The following is a 12,835-nucleotide window of genomic DNA, read 5'->3' as shown; positions in this document are numbered from 1 at the left end:
AGCATTTTATTTACTTTAAAAGTAGGACCACATCTCACCAACTTTTTCAACTCACTTTCCACTAAATTTCTTAAAACTCCAGGTCAAAATGCTCAAATTATGTGGGCGGAGGGAGTATAAATTTACTGGCTAAATATTTCAAAATTTAGCTCAACACTAATAGACACTCGAAAATTTGCTATTAGTCCAATATAAAATGGTGAAAATGGCTATTATTTTATTAATTATATTGTGTTTACTTAAATTTATGCAGTATATTTGACAAACAAAAAACGAGTACTCTTTTCGTTGAACGCGACAAATTTTTCTTCAACTCAAAATTTTTAATATTCCCAAATATTATTTGTATACAGACAGAAGTACAGTAGTACAACCTCACAGCTTAAATAAGTTGTAATGGTACAACTAAGATTTGTGTTGTATTTGCAATTAAATAATGATTAAGAGAATTTCTAAATACTTCCAGCATGGAACAAGGCATGTGATCGCCCATGTGACACTTAATTAATTAATCCTCATGTAGGTATAGCCCCGTTTCAATATTAGTACTATTAGATATAATCATATCTAGAGATTATTATCGAAACGATATCATAAATTAAGAAACAAAACATCAACAATACAAATGTGACATATTTTTGTCACAAGATATCTTCTAAACAATCCAAATTTAATAATTTTTGTAGTTAATGTTAAAAATTGTGGAACAGATAATTACAATTAAACTAATTTTATCACTAACTTTTTCTACAATTTACTAGTTAAAATATGTACTTTTATTTATTTTGGATTCACTACTCTTCACGATAGTTAATTACCAGTACTGAAAAAACATATTAATAAACATAACTCATGTGTAATCATTAGTTGTGTTATAGAGCATTTATGGTAATTGATGGTGATGAATATTATATAAATGCTGCAATGAAAACGAGAATGCCAGCAGTTCATGAGCTGAGAATGGTTTCCTTGAAATGCATTATGTCTCTAATGTGCATTAATTCCTTCCAATAATAAATGCAATTATATTCGTCCAAACAACTGAAAATGACAATTTTGTTGTATGATCAAATTCTATAATGGTTAATTTAAATTTAAACAAAGTATCATATTGATGTACATTTTATTTATTTTCAGAATGAGTCTGTCATTAGATTAAGACACAATATGTACCCCCTCAAAAACAATTACGCTATGATTAATTTATAACATATGATATTTTTTATATTTATATGGAGTATAAAATAAAATTTTAGTACTCTAGTCAAAATGGGAACTTGTGAGTTGTGAGTTGTGAGCTTCCCAGTTAGAAAGGCATTTATTAATAAATTTTAACTTGTCAAATCAAATAAATTCACTTTTTGAGAGAGAATCTTATTTCAACATTATAGCTTTATTAATAAATTTAAAATTTTCAAGCAATTTTTTTTAAGAACTACTCCAATTACAGTTCAGAAGAAAATAAAAATTACAGTTAACAAACAGAATCGTCAAGCAAGAAGAAGCTACAAATTAAGTAGTTTACCTTCTAAAACTTTAGCACTGACCTGTTTTAAATTTTGGTCCTGTCGCAGTCGCTGATCTCTATATTTGAGTACTTGTATTTAATTAATTCTCATATGAAGAAATGAAGAAAATGTGTAGAATAATTCTTGACATAATATAGCCTTTTTCCCCTACTGTATCTTTTAGTCCGGAAATCAATGATCATTTCACCTTATATCAATCAAGATTAATTTAACTAAAATAATACTGTAGTTGCATAATTTGGGTAAACCAGATAGTGATTAAAAGAAGGAAATTATCAAGGGATTCGAGATATTATTGCAAATCCCTAGCTATATATTTTATGGCAACAGACAACTAACATCATCTTAATTTAAATACAGTAAATTTAGCAAACACTAAATCATAGTACTATTAATTAAGCTCAGGATATTAAACGCGTGTTAAGGAGAAAATCTAGCAGTTTAATCACTTAGGATTGAACTTTATTTAGTATGATACGTTGCTATATTAATCGGTCAAATTAGAATTAAAAAGTGATAGTACTATATTTTGGTGTCATCAAATTTCTTGTCACATTCAAAGAAGAAAAGGCAAGAACAAATTAAGTACTACTAATAAGACCTCCATATATAAAGAAACCATTCATCATGTTCAAGATTAATTGCATTCAAAACTTGTTATTTCATAGAGTGGACCACATTTCAGGCTCCACTCAATATAATACTACATGCTTAAAGAGAAGAAATTTCGCTGTGGGTGATGTCTCATTTGAAGCGGATTTCCGGTCTCTTTGTGATGCAAGAATTGCATCAATAATAGCTTCCCGAACTTGTGACAGGTCCGGTGCTTTCCTCTTGCGCCGCCAAAATTCATCGTAGCCAATACCGCTGCTCAAATTCCAAATCAATTTCGAACCATTATCAATCTCTGGTCAATTTAGGTTCATGATCGATAACATAATAATCGTACCTTCACTTGCAGCTGAAGAAACTTGACATAGCTGGTTGCCTTAGCATCGTAACAAGATCAACCTGCACGTAAATTATGTTGAGCTAATTTACTTAACAAAAAACCCTAGAGAGCTTTTTGTCTGAATTTACTCTTGGAACCGTTAGGAACGAGTTCTTGAAGCATCTTTAGGCGTTCGCTGGATCCGCCTCTTCTGATTCTGCACCATCAATATCAATTGTTAATTAGCTAGTTAACTAAAACCTAAAAGCGTTACTTCGAATTTCTTGATTATTATTATGAAATAGTGAAACCTAGCTGCAACACTTTGCGGATCTTTGGATTCCCGAAGCAGCCTTTGGTGGGTTTGGCCTTCTTTGCAGCAACAACGCATTGTTTCTTCGCGCCTTGCAGATTCTCTCCCTGCATCAACCACCATTAACCTACCAAATCTGTCTTTGTGATCACCAGCTATTTCAATTATCTTAAATTTTAGCTACTGCAGAAGTGTTTGTTGCTGGCTGGTTCAATCTCCACACCACCATTCGTAACCCCGCTAGCTCCATGATCGTTGAGCCACCCCTGCCCCGTGATTATTCGAGCTAAGGTAATGCATTTCATGATCACCTTCCCACATGGGGAGAGGATCTGCTCTTCGTCCCCCATCAATACTTCCTTGGCATCACTCGGTCGAAGCTGAGGAACGATCCTGCTGCTGGTGGTGATGAAGTTGGGCTTGAAGGTGATGATGAGTTTGAGTTGGTGCTGCTGGGGTCGAGACTCCGTGGAGGAGTTGCTCATTCAGCTGCCTTCTCGGGCCTCTGGGCCTGCATTTGAAGTTTGATGGAGCGTGGAGCAAGGGGACGGGCCACCGAAGTCTTGGTCGTAGAAGGCATGCTGGCTTGGATTATGGCCATGGCTGACCGTTCTGAGCCATCTTGACTTATGAATATAAGGAGAGAAAGTAGGTTGCAAAATGATGATGTGTGATGAAAGTTTGTGATTAGTTAGGTGTATTAATAGTAGGGTTTGAAATTGGGGGAAAAATAAGGATATTTATTGATTGTGATGTTAGCTGGCACTTGGGAGTGGGAAATGAAGAGAGGAGATTGGAAGGGTAAATTAAATAACTAATTAATATGAGCAGCAGAAGTAATTGGTGGCTTGCATTTGGTATTGTGCACTGTCAGATGAGATTCCCATATAAGTGAGATTAATTCATTTCTAATTGAATGGGAATCTCTGAAACTTTTCCTACACATTTTATATTGTTTCTTACATTCCCTTTGATTAGTCATGACTCATGGCTTTTGCAATTTCTTAAAAGATCTCATGTAGATTACAGCCTAATTTTGTCAATTGCAGCATTTGTTATCTCTTGATCATCATTTACAACTCAGTAATGTAAGGAGATCTGAAGAAGGCATTAAAAATTGGCCAATTATCTAATATTCCCTCCGTCATGCAATAGAAAAATTGGCCAATTAATTAATATTCCCTCCACATGCAATAGAGTCCTATTCTATACGATACGAGCTGCTAAACGCAGCACAACATTAATGTTACTAAAATATATGCTTCACTTATATATATTAGTTTTATATTTTTAATAAAATGTGATTGGGCAGTTAAGCTAAAGTAAAATTGCGTGTGACATATTTACTCCGTTACTCCATCCATCCCATTATACGCCACACTTTCATTTTTTAGTTTGTCCCACAAAAATGTCACATTTTCATTTTTAGAAAAAGTTTCATCTCACATTAATATAAAAATTATATATATTCTCTCTCCATTTAGCATTATTGGAATACAAAACCTCCTAAAATCTCACGCTGTCATTGCCGCGACATCTTCATGAATCGAGCAGTATCACGAGAATTCCAAAATGAAACATAACTCTTTTAATAATACATGATGATTAAATTCATTAAAACGACTTTTATGGTGGGACTAAGTGAGTGCATGAATTTAAACATGCTACTTAGCATAAATTACTATAGTAATAGATTAAAAATTTTAGTTATTGCTTGTATTAAATAAATTTAACTGATTACTAATACTATAATTTGAGGTATACGAATTTTTCTTAATATATTCACGCTTTAAACTATTTCCAAAAATTAAGATAATCTGTTTTATGGAATCAACTTAAATAAATGCCTATACAGCATCTCATTTGTTAATTATAGCTTGTTATTTATAAAAATAATCCTACTCCTCCGTCCCCAAAAAATAGCATTTTGGGTTGGACACGAGTTTTAATACAAAATTAGTGGGAAGAGAGGTAAGAGAAAGTAATTAAACTACTGTTAGTGAAAAATATGTCCCACCTCATTAGAGAGATAATAGTTTTCAAAATTAGAAAGTGCATATTTTTGAGCGATAAAAAGAAAGTGGATATTCTTTGGACGGAGGGAGTATACTTTAATAATAAATTTAATATTTGATGGCAAAAATCTTGAACTCATTTTTTAGTGAATTTTCACGAATTCGGTTCTCTCCGAAATTGAAATCAAATTGGTTGAAATTTTACTATTAAGACCTAAGTTCATTATTATTGCAACCAAATGTTAAGTTCGTAGAAAATAATACTGGGGTACTAAATTGTGTGATTTTATAAATCAATATCTTGGGATGTTCGGTACGCAAGATTATATCCCGGATTAAATATGTATTAGTGTGTTTGGTTCAGAGATTCAATCTCACAATTCAATCTTAAATGGATAATCCTGGGATAATTAATCATAGCTAACCCCATGACTAAAATAAATAATTTCACAATCTTATCCTAAATTATCTTTATTATTTTATCTAGAAAATCGAACACCACCCTAAGGTAATATTAATGGTTGATTTTATAAATCAATACCGGAGGAGTATTTTTTTGGTCATAGATTTTGAAAGTATTTTTACAAAATTTTAAAAAATGGAGATAATTTATGTATTTCTTTCCATGCATACAAATATTTGATGAATCTCATTCGAATTGTGAGAAGATTTGTATCGAATGGAAGACCCAATTTCTCAATTGGTGATATTATTGTATTGTGAATTAACCTTATCGAATTTTCTATTTGAAATACTCCCTCCTCCGCATAATTTATCATCATTTGATCCAGACGATTTTAAAAAACGTAGAGGAGTTGAAAAGTTAGGGGCATCTGAGTCTTATTTTTATAATTAGTTTTATAATAAAATATGAGTAAAATGAGAGCTGGAATATTCACTACCAAAATGTAAAAGTGAAAGGTAACAATTTTTAGGACGGACGTAAATAAATAAGCGATAAATTTTCGGGATGGGGGAGTATTTGTTACACATTAAGATAGTTGGCAAGTAATAATAATTAGATGAGCTAGGAACCACGGCACAACTCTTCACCAAGATCGCCGGAGCTTAATCGGCCAAACCACCCCTGCCGCCGCGGTGTCAATCCTTTTTCTACCGGAGAGATAAATTGTTGTCATTACTTGTATCAGTTTTCAGCTGGGCCGTTATCTTCAACAAAATGGGCCGTTAAGTTTTCCACTACATTCAAAAAACCCATTATTACGGTTTTGTTAGTTTTGTAGGCCAATTATTTTCATTGAATGTAAAGTATTAGTCCTTCCGTCCATAATAGATGAAAATTTTAGAAGGTATTATTTGTATGCTATGGAGAGAGAAAATAAATATATTTATATTAATAAGAGAGGATTTTTTTTTTATAAAATGAAATGGCTTCTTTTTGGGGACAAACTAAAAAGGAAAGTGTGATAGTCATTTGAGCGAATGGAGTAATACAATGATTTTTTCTATGATTTACACACCTGTAACATTAATTAGGATAATTGGTATATGAAATGAAATACGCAGAGTAATAGAACTTACGAAAATGGAATGGTAACGACCAAGGAAGCCTTGAAGTAAATTTAGTTCTAAATCATTTCAAATTTGGAATTAAGATAATTGTTAATTTAATCGATACTCCTTTCCGTTCACAATCAGGAGTCACGGTTGAGTTTGAGATGACTTTTATGAATTAATAATGATAGTAGGTGGAAAAAGAAAGTGGATTGTGGATCTTATTATTATATACTCCATCTGTCCCATAAGAATAAGAGTATTTTCCATTATGGGATGTCCCATAAAAAATTATAAATATTAATGCTACAAAATTTTAAATTTTTGTACATCCCAAAATTTTATACTCCCTTCGTCCCTAAAATTTTGATACCATTAAACTCCGCAGTTTAAGAAATGTAATAGAAATGATTGAAAAAAGTTAATAGCATGTGGGTCCTACTTTTATATATTAGTTTTATAATAAAATATGAGTCAGAATGAGTTAGTGGAATGTGGAGTCTACTACCAAAAATGGTAAAAGTGAAAGGTGACAAATTTTTAGGGGGATGGAAAAGGAAATAAGTCACAAATTTTCAGAAAAGCGATTAAGGCGCTACTTGGTATGATGGAATGAAATGGTGGAATGGAATGTGATTCCTACTTCCATTCTTTTCATTTGCTTGGTGTGATGGAATGAATGAGTGAATGGATCAAAATGCAAAGGAAATCCAAGGAAATTGATATTTCATTCCTATCTTCATTCCATTCCATCCTCATTCCATTCCATCATACCAAGCATGACCTTAAGAAATTTTGTTGAAAAGTGGGAGAGAGGAATAAAATAGGAAAGATATGAAAGATAAAGAGAGAGTAAAGTAGATAGTGGAATAAAGTAAAAGCGTTTAGATGTTTTATTTTTTGTTAAAAAGAGAAAATGATCGAACTTACTTGGGACATCCCACAAAGAATACCACTCAACTTAGTTGGGACGGAGGGAGTACTATATACTCGTTATTACTCTAATATAATGTGGATCTCATTATTATAAACTCCCTTGTTGTTGTAGATGCCACAAAAAATTTCTAATCATTATCGCTCGGTCGAAATGATGGCGAAGCATCTTCATATTCAGGGCGTTCCTCGGTTTCGCCTTGTTGTATTCTTCGGTCACTTGTCCCAAAATCCTTCCGACATTGTTGGATTCGACTATCAAATCCTCCAAAGTGGAGATCCAAACTTGAACAATGTACCGGCTCCGCAAAAGTGTAGGGATGACAAACATTGACCTCTATTTGTCGTCGGCCCTCGAAGGTTCTAGCGGATTTTATTCCTCCTCCGTGTGTTTCCCTAATTTGGGATTACCCTTGACTCGACCCGTAGCCCATGAAGGAGCCTGATAGACGACCTCATGGGAGGATGCAATGTTTGGTAGATGGGCTTCAAGAGCCTTGGGTATTCGGTGACAACACGTAGTTGTTGCCGAGCATGATCATTATCAATGGCGAACTACATACGATGGGCTTAAGCCCCTAATGGATTGAATATTTTAATATTTTTCTATTATCTATTCTAAATATTTATCTAAATTTTATTCAAATTATTATACAAAAGCCCTTATTAATAATTTAAATGACTCAAAAATAAACTTCTACGTAAAATATTAAAAATATAGCCCTACTAATATCATTTTCATACCACCGGTCATTATCATGGGCCCCAATCATATGGTCCTAAGCCTTCTCCTTGGCTGTGGCCTTGACTTCATTCATCGGACATATGTGATAAAATGAGTTATTTATAGGTAGATTGAATACAAATTTTTTGAAAAAAGGCCAAAAACAACTTATCTCGGAATTTTTTCCGAATATTTCAAATTAAAAGAAAATTAAACGATTTGATTTTGATGCCCACTGAGGGCTAGTGAATGGTGTCACTACCCAATGCCAACTTGCCACGTGGGTAGGGGGCGATGGCATGCGGCACTCCATCTAGCTTGTCCTCGGGATGAGTTGCGCTTGCGTCGTCCTTATACTATTCAAACTAAGAACACCAATTTTGTTTAACAAAGTGATGAATTTATTGTAAATATATCTTCGTGATCGAATGATTAAAATGATCAATAATTTATTTTAAACTGATTTTTATTTTGTTCATTATATATATAACATAGTTCATGCACTTCTTTTAACTAGAAATCAATCTAACATACAATTGTATGTCCAAAATGAATTCTACATCAATTTACAGCAAGTTGGTTGAGCCGCTGTCATTAGGGAAAGACTTTTTTATGACATTTAACTTATGCCAGAGGGTGTCAATTTTTTTTCCTAATTTGTCTAGTTGGGACATCCCCTATAAGTAAGGGATGCTATTTGAATATTTTAATGACATTAACAGTAAAATTTAGACTTTTGCATAAGCCTACGATTGTCAACTTTAATTGAAATTAGTTATATAACGTTATTAATGTTAGTTCAAGTGAAATTATTGGAGGATAAATATATATAGGTTCTTTAATTTTGTTTGTGTTATAAAATATAAGAAATTAAAACTAAATAGAAGAATCCACAGTTCGTTCTTAGAGTTTTTTTTTTTTTTTTTTTTTTTTTGAATAAAAAAACTGTTAGAACAAATCAAAGAGAGGATTTAGTGTAACTTCAATCGGTTATGCACATTTATGATACCGGAAGATGTCAAATTACATAATTAGTATTTTTCGTCGACACTAGTAGATATATATATAGGGATGTCGTCAATTTCACTCAAAAGGTCCCCCACGTCTCACACGAATCCTTTTCACTTGCTATAAACGTGTGTACATTATTAATGTAACACCCCGTGTATTAGTAGAAATTTAACTGAAAATTAGTTTGCGTGGTGATTAATAATCACTTCATATAAAATAAATGAAAGCACATAGACATAGTCATTAACTATTGGGCTAATTAAGCACAACTTGCATGAATATTTCATTTCAACAATAGTTTAGTAGTACTCCACTATCTTTTGACCCAAGTTAATTGATGCACTTTTTAGGACATAAGAATTTATAAATGGTGTTTAATGAGTTAAGTGGAGAATTTATTAAATGGTGTTTAATGAGTTAAGTGGAAACAGTATAAAGTTTAAAGAAAATATAGAGAGATAAAATAGAAATGATTAAAAAAATATATTTTTAATATGTGCCGCGGCTGCTGCTTACACGCATAATTAGCAATACAATAAATATTTCGAGGCTCAAACAAGGAAATATTACTATATGTAAATTCAATTTGCACTTTTATAGGATCTGGAAAATAAACTATCTAGCTAAGCTATGTGATGATGAAGACCAAATATTGAGCATTAATTCAACTTGAACAAGTTGTGTGATTGCTTTCAGAAATAAGGCCTATATATCTAGGACACTATAGAACTTAATACTTTCCTCGCTCCACGAAGATGACTCATTTTCTTTTCGCTTTATTTCAATTAAGATGACTCATACTAAAAACGCACACTTTTACTTCTACTTTATTCAATCATTCTTATTTTATATTCTTCACTTAACATGCGATGCAATATAAAATTGCTTAGAATTCGTGCCGCCCAAGAAATAGGTCATTTTCTTTGGGACGAAAGGAGTACTACCATTTTAAATCCAATTTGGTGATAATTAACGAGGAATAGATAAAAATATCTCAAATCGACCTACTAGTATAATTCTATTTTCTTTCTCTCATTTCTTCGATTACGTCTTTTATTCCCACTATTTTATTCTTTTTGAATTTCATTTTTTGAAGCCAAATTTTTTATAGTATGTATTATGTTGAAATATAATTAATGTTACACTTAACCATGCATATATTTCTGTAATTTATGGAAGTAATTTTTAAATAATTCTAGTCTTAAAATCTGATAGTTAGTAAAAGAACACAAATAAACTAATAATATTCTGAATGCTTTAAAATTTATTAAATTGATCTTAATGTTGTCTTAAATGAATAAATTATTTAATATAAAAAATTTGCAGCCATTTAGAATCTAGATACATATCATCATATAACATAATATCTCCTTAGTTACCTAGCTTAGATTTTTCATGCATTAATTCGATCACCATATCTCCCTACTTCAGTTGTGTCTATAAATACACCAATTCTCTTCCCTAACAAAATCACACTTCTCAAACACACACACACACACACACACTAAGAATGTTTCTAAGCAATATCAAGTTTCCTTTGGCAAAGTTCCCCAAAACTAGTAACTATTCTAATCACCCCCTTTTCCAATATCAATGGGGTTGGAAATAAGAAGCTTTTGTCAAGGGGAAATGAAAGTTCTATATGATGGAACACCTACTTCAACTCTCCTTCTAAATTTTTGAGGCAGAGTTGCATCATCAAGATTACAATGCACCATCATTAGAGACGGGGTTTGGGGATCCTTCCTTTTTCCATGGGAAGAAATTTTTCCCAGGGGTGCCCCCGGGGCCTTCGGAAAAGGTTTACATTTTCTTAGTGATATTGTGCGTGATATCCCCATATATGTTGATATTTTAAACATTTTCAAAATATATGAACGACATAAAAAAATTATCAAATTTCTTTATCCAAACATATGCAATTAGATGTCGTTAGAATCTTTTCCCACTTGATATATATTTTTGTGTTTTTTTTTTTAACAAAAAGTATGTAGAATTAAAAAGTTTTGAGTTTTTTTTGGAAAAAAAAAATGTTTGAAAAAGCATCAAGAATGAACCAAGGAAGATATCGACATGGTTCAAAAAATGACCCAAAAATTTCCCGAGCACTATAGTATAAAACCCTTTAAATATATGTTATAAAAAAAATATTAAAGGTTATTATTTGATATTTATTTATATATACACACACAACACATTTTTTATATACATACATGTTTTATTCAATAAAGTTTTTGGTGGAGAAGATTTTAAAAGATAAATTTTGGTGGGCAAAATCTACCTACTGATCAAGGCAAAGGACAAGGAGGCTGCATTAACCAGATTAAAAAAATGAAGTGAGTTCTTAGTTCTTACCAATTTAAAAAATGCATGTAATAGTACTAATCAAGCTTTCCCAAATACCTTGAATTTGTTTAGATAAAAAAACCGGACTTTTTCCCAAAAGTCTGAAGGAAGAGGGGGGGATACCTACGAAACCATGGTAAGGGAGAAGCTGATACCTATTGCCGGAAATACCCGGTAAACCCGGGAATCTTGGAATGGATTCTGAATCTATTCCCTGCTGGGGAAAGATGTCGATGTTATAATCCAATCCGCAGCTTCCACAATCTTGAACGACAGGTTTGTTTTTTGGGTTTTCTTTTCTGGTTTTTTTTTCCGAGGATCATCACCAAAACCCCGAACAATATTCCATATAACCCCTCCTTCCGTTCATAACTAATAAAAATTTTTTTTTACCCCTTTCCAAAAACTTAGTCCCTTTATTTTGTTCATAGAATTCTCTCCTATTTTTTTATCTACCCTCCCAAAACATGCACTTACGCTATGGCAATATAGGCATAGCCCATAATTTTTTTTCTCTATAAAGGTAAATCTTGAACGATAGGTGTGTTAATTTGGTTTATGTATGAGTTTCATTTTAGGGTTAGGGTACAGTTTTAAATTTCCCGGTCTATGGGAACAATAAGTAAAAAGCATTGTTTTACAAATTACACTTTTATTATTTTTTTCTTATTCCCCCCTCAAATTAAATACACCACTATTCATTATGACAGTGAAAAAAAAAATATTGAATATTTATTTTCGTATTTAATTGAAAAAAAAAATAAGTATTAATTGTACTTATTTTAAAAAATGTTGTGTATAACCAAAAATATAAAAGGCTTTCCAAAGTGGAGGTTGAAATTTCGCCGCCAAGTTTATTTTTGGGAAGGTTGAAATTTTTTAAGGCCGTAGTTTTACCCCCTGCTAATAGTTTAAAATTTTTGTTACCGGGGTCCTAAACACAAGGAGATTTTATCGCGGTTCAATTGGGTGGCCCCTGTGGACTTTTGATGCTCTGCATGGCCCCTTTAATTAATAGGTTTCATGTTACGCCAATTTGAGCTTTTTTCCCGATCGTTCAATTGCCCCTTTATAATGCAATCGCCCCGGGTCCAATTCCCGTTTTTTTTTCGTATTCCCATTTATCCCCCGGGGGAAAACCGGGTTGGTTCTTTGCACCCAGCTTTGGTGTAGCAACTATATTTCGATTCATCCTTTTTTTTTAAAGGATTTCATAATTAACGAATCCATTTCATATGATGGGATACGGGTATTGGGGGCTATTATTACAGGATTCATTTTCATCTTTTTGTTTAAATTTTCAAAGTTGATATATATTTACTTAATCATCTATATATGGATTACATGTAGAAATCAATAATGGTATGTATCTATGATGCGTATACGTAGAAACTACGCCTATTGCTTTAAAAGAGGAAAAAAAGTACACATCTTTTTTTGGGAATGAAATAAACAAATTTACTTATTTTGAGTAATATTTTGATAATAGGTATGACTTGTTGGTGGATGGAACATGAG

The 12,835-nt window shown here is 32.3% G+C and overlaps 1 pseudogene; it reads right to left on the bottom strand.

Annotated features, from left to right (window-relative positions):
* Window positions 1-2,221: 2,221 nt before the first annotated feature.
* LOC125198063 lies at window positions 2,222-3,258 on the bottom strand (annotated as a pseudogene).
* Between the last annotated feature and the right edge of the window lie 9,577 nt (window positions 3,259-12,835).

The sequence above is a fragment of the Salvia hispanica genome, unplaced genomic scaffold (assembly GCF_023119035.1).
Source record: "Salvia hispanica cultivar TCC Black 2014 unplaced genomic scaffold, UniMelb_Shisp_WGS_1.0 HiC_scaffold_1187, whole genome shotgun sequence".
NCBI classification, from domain to species: domain Eukaryota; kingdom Viridiplantae; phylum Streptophyta; class Magnoliopsida; order Lamiales; family Lamiaceae; genus Salvia; species Salvia hispanica.
Note: the sequence above shows the minus strand (reverse complement) of the source record. Positions and strands in the feature narration are given on the sequence as shown.